The sequence below is a fragment of the Acomys minous genome (genome assembly GCF_964271855.1).
Source record: "Acomys minous genome assembly, chromosome: 11".
Lineage (NCBI taxonomy): Eukaryota > Metazoa > Chordata > Mammalia > Rodentia > Muridae > Acomys > Acomys minous.
The window spans coordinates 85,780,255-85,785,299 of NC_140492.1; the positions used below are offsets into that span (position 1 = coordinate 85,780,255).

Sequence of the window (5,045 nt, forward strand, 5' to 3'; positions counted from 1 at the left end):
GCTTTAGCTGGAGAAAGAGTCTGAAAGGCAGACTGTCTCCAAGATGGCTGCCTCTCCTGTCTTCCCCCCCCCCCCCTTACTGCCTGTTCCTCACATGGAAATTAATGTAGTATTTTGTTTGGGAAGCACACTGTAGATCATTAGCAAAGGAAGCAGGAGCCTGTCTGAGACCCCAGCGTCTGCGTGCAGTATCCTCCCAGTGCTATAGACGTGTGGAGAGATTAAAATGCAAGCATTCAAACATACTAGATTTGTGCACAGTGACTACATTCACACACATGTACACTCGAATGGGTGAGCAACATACACAGTTACAGTAAAATCAACGACCCAACGTTTCCTTAATTGTCAGGATGGAAGGTAACGGACACCCTGGGCACCTTTTCCCAAAAGGTTAGCGGAGGCACCATTCATGGCCTGTTTGGTTTTTTAAGAAAGATATATCTTACTGATGACTCTCTCGTTAAGCAGACTTCTGAAGTCTGGGGAGACAAGATTTCCATAAATTATCTGTCGACTCATCTCATGCTGGTACAAAATGCAAGCTAATTTTTCTGTTTTTCTCTTTTTTTTTTTTTTAAGAGAAAATAGGAAGCTGTGAAGCTTCTTGACAAACATGCTAAAGGATTACGATCACTGGGAATTAGTACCACTAATTATAATAAATATGTATTTTAATCATAAAATCCCACCCATAAAGCCAAATTTAAAATAAGGTAGGGGATAAATAAAAATACAATTGGTGTTTTCTAGTAGATTCCTAGCAACTGAGTAGACTAGAGTTCACTAGGCACAGAACAATGTGAATGATTTAGTTCCTATAGGAAATATATTAAGAAAAAAAAACCCACAACCCTTTATCTAAAAGCCATCAGGGACAAGCACTCAATACAAGTTAACAAGCAGGGCCTGATAAGATAACATTTATATGAGGTCAAAAGTCAAATGCCAGTCAAAGGCTTTTAACCTCTTGGGTCATAAACAGGAATAGTTAAAAGTGAGAGGTAGTTATTTATCGGATTTTAAGGGTACCTGATCATTGCCAGAGAATCACCAATGATGAAACTAATTGGGATTTATAGAAAAAGAACCTTGTAGCTATTCGAAGAAAATTAACCTACAAACCCACGATTCTTCAATTGGCAGGAAGAAAAACAAACAAACAAAAAAAGCCTTGTTTTAAAGGAAAACCCAACCCACTGATTTAAACAGATTTAATAACAAAAACCCTCTATTATAAACAATTTATGACTAATATACAGACTGACTAAAATGTAGTAAAGATGTATCTCTAACAAATTTTGAATTAATATTTTTAATAGCCAAAAATTCCACAATTTTGTTCCTGTTTTTTTTCTTGTTCTTTTGTACACCTTCAGACCCAACACATAAGAGTATAATGCTAGCCTCACAATGCCCATGTCCCCATAATGCCATGCTTTACAAATTTAACATCATAAATATTCTAATAGCAACAATTTTAAAATATCAGAAAATTGAAACTGCTTAATAAAAATTTTAGCTCAATCTATCCAGATAAGCACATGCTTTCTTTTATATCCTGCAGGGATGTTTTTCTTTGTTTAGATCTCTCTCTCTCTCTCTCTCTCTCTCTCTCTCTCTCTCTCTCTCTCTCTCTTTCTGTCTCTCTTTAGGTTTACATTCCAAACTCCCAGGCAGTTTCTAGTCCCCGAGTTTATGCTCATTTATTTATATTTTCAAAGCACACCCTCCTCCTTTTTTTCTTTTGCAATCGAAAACAGCAGATCTAGATATTTCTTTCTAGAGAGAGAGAGAGAAGGTCTGTTGTTAGGCCTGCCAAGGCCCACTGTTTCTTTAAACCGAGTCCACAATACACTAGGCGAACATTGTGGATTTAAAATGCTTTTAAATATTTATCACTAGTATTTTATCATCATATTCAAATGACACCTGGAGTGCACTCACCTTTATTGACAATCTCTGTTCTGAAAGTCCATTTGCTTCCTTAAAGCCCCCAAGCAGAACAAGGACTACCCGTTTTCATTCAGTTAATGTTTAGTAAAAAACCAAGCAACCTTAATCAGCATGCTGATTGCATCGTCAACTAACAAATAATTTACTACTCTGAGCATTGCATTCCATTAAAAGCTCATTAAATTTTCTGTTCTCCAATGGGAGGTTTAGCTTTTGAACTGCATGCTTTTGCTCTGAATGATCATTTATTCAATTTTTATAAAATGTGGGGGTTTCTCTCCCCCCCCCTACTAAAGTATAGGTGAGCATTTCAATACCTATAGACTGTCAACATACAGAAGCACAGCCCAGGGCTTGATAACGTTTGATTTGATTTACAAAATCTTTGTAATAAACACCCTGAACAATTGCTTGTACTTCTAGGACTCTGAAATACCTGACTATATCTATGGTTATATGTTACCCAAACATAACCCCAAAAATATTGATCCCTGATATAAATTTTTAATCCTTTTTTTTAAGTTTAAAATTGTCTTTCCCATATATTATAACTATTGTTGTATTTAGTATGTTATCTTCATATGCGATTGCTGCCTGCTGATTCAAAAGGAGGTGATGACACCACAAAGCTATTTAATGACAAACTTTGCCAGGGGTGGCCAGTTACCCAAAGAAATTTACATTTTTTTCTGGGGTTTGCACATTTCCTACAGATCCTTAGTCTTCTGAACTGTTTTTATGCCCAGACTCATCAAGAAAGAAAAGGGTATATTTATTATTTTCAATTTAGGGAAGTGTAGGAAATATTAGGGCATAAATTAACATGCATCTTTGGATTGCTAATTGTGCTCATTGCAAATTTGGGTCATTTTGCATGAGTGACTCTAATGTGGGGCTGGGATTGCCATGCAGCAGCTCAGTGGATTCCTGATTCTCCCCCACTAATCCTCAACTCAGTGATTGTGTCAGGTGCAGGTCTGTGTGCTTTAGCAGCTGGCTCATCCTCATCAATGCAAATAAGGCAACTCCTACAATCAGAGCCTCATGAGTGTGAGGCCTGATTGCTGAGGGCAGGCGAAAGCACTACACAGGCTCTCACTTTCAAATCACACTAAGTGACAAGACAACTGCATTCAAAAAAAAAAATCATCCTTTGGAAAAACAAAACAAAAACGTGATGGCCGCAGAGGAGAGGAAAAGTCTCCGTGTGTGTGAGGGAAGTAAACTTGTTTAGGGGGGGGCTTTATTTAGATCCGATATAATGTAAAGTGAGGTTCAACAAATAATTGTTTTAGCTCGCATTCTGGGCCGGCTTTGTTTTCAGAGCTGCAGGGGTATGCAAAGGTAAGAGACACAGGCCCTGTCTCCAGGAAACCCTATGCTTTGATTGCAGAAAATTGTAATGATGCAGATGATAGTACAACTATTTTTAAGGAGCAGTCTCTAAAATCTTAAATGAAAACCAGAAAGCATACTTTCAAGGGAGCTATTTATAAAGGAGATTATGGCAAAGAAGTTAAGTGTGAGGTTTTTGGAAGCTTCGGGTTCAAATCCCAGCCTTGCTACTTCTTGACCAACTTGTTTCACCTTTCTAAAGAGCAGCATCACCACCTCCCATACCTATTGCCTGGGGATCTTAGCAAAGGAAATGTATTACCTAAGCAGCGCACCACCTGCTTGGCACCTAGTTCATCCTCAGTAATGTCAGCTGTGATTGTAATTATTTCTTCCTTAGCACACGGAGGGAGGAGCAATACAAAAATGACAACGTGCCATGGTTTAAAAGACACTTATGTGATCTTGCTCAAAATTCCCACGTTGCATGTAGCACTTACCCTGTGGAGGAGAAAGTACTGTGAACGCTTAAAAAAAAAAAAGCCCTGTGCCTCTCAGTGCTCTGGTCAATCCTGGTAACTCAGAACATAAAGGAGAGAACAAGAAATCCCTGTGTTTTCCCCCCCTTTTTTTCTTCTCCAAACAAGTGTGCAGACTTCCCTGCATTTCGGCCCCACCCTCTTTATTTCGCTGCCTGATCTATAAAGGGGGATTAAGCAGTAGCACGCTGCTTTGGCGTGGAGCAGATTCTGGGTGAGAACCTGTCGGTGGAGTTTAATGAACAGTTTTCCAGGATTGTGAGTGTGTGTTTCTAGGTGCATGCTGGGCTCCAGCGTTGGCTCTTGAGACAAATGAGCAGGAGGGGGGTGCGGGGAGGGGGCGCTTTTTGATCAGGCTTACCCGTTACTCCAGAACACAGAAAGGGGTTAGAAATGGGAAAACATCTCCCCTTTTTTTTCCTCATCCATGATTTACACCCTGTAGATTCTGGTTCTAGGCAACTTTTCCTGGTCTCCAAAACTGGAGATAAAACACCGTTGTGAGGACAAGAAGTCCTTCTGAGCAGTAACATCTACCTTCTCCATGTAGAGAGGGCGGCTGGTAGGGGAATGCGAGGCTGCAGTTCCTCTGAGAGCAGGATGGAAGTGGTTAGCCTTCCCGGGGGTGAGGTGGGGTGGGGTGGGGTGGGGAGCTTCGGCCTAGACAGCATCATAGATACCCTATCCCCCCCCCCCCCGGAGTTACCAAACAATAAAGCTGCTTCATCTGCCAAGCACAAAGAAGGGTCTGTGCTTGGATATTAGCAAACAGTGAGCCACAGAAACAAGAAAGCAAAGGAGAGAAGGAAAAAAAATCAGAGGAAGAGAAAAGCATAAAGTGAGAGTTATTTTCTCCTGTAGTGCGCCACAGAGAGGGCAGCCAGTCCTGTCTTGATTTTTGCCAGTGCCAGGCAGGCGACGAGGAGGAGGTGGAGATGGGGATTTCCACGCAGTGCCAAACAGGTCAGCAATGAGGCCCGTGAGGTCTTTTGGATGTGGCAGAGAGTTTAATACGGGAAGGAGTTTGATCTTTTTGCCTTTCTGCTCAGGACTCTCTCCTTCTCTTTCTAATAGGATTAACAGATATTTTCCTAAGTGGAAATCAAAATGTGTCAAATCATCTGAGACAGTCAATTTGCTCACAATACCCACATTCCACAGTACACACGCTGCACTATTCAAAACCAGCCTCGTTTCAGGAGACACAAAGCAGCT

General features: G+C 40.7%; 1 protein-coding gene across 4 annotated transcripts in view; it reads right to left on the minus strand.

Annotated features, from left to right (window-relative positions):
- The window catches only part of LOC311608348 (uncharacterized protein), a 45,887-nt gene extending 43,827 nt beyond the window's left edge, over positions 1 to 2,060 (minus strand). For all 4 annotated transcript variants that reach the window (XM_084800807.1, XM_084800805.1, XM_084800806.1 and 1 more), the window contains exon 1: positions 1,948 to 2,060. The gene's annotated coding sequence lies outside the window, so the exon portion shown is untranslated. The remainder of the gene's footprint in view (positions 1 to 1,947) is intronic.
- Positions 2,061 to 5,045: the final 2,985 nt, after the last annotated feature.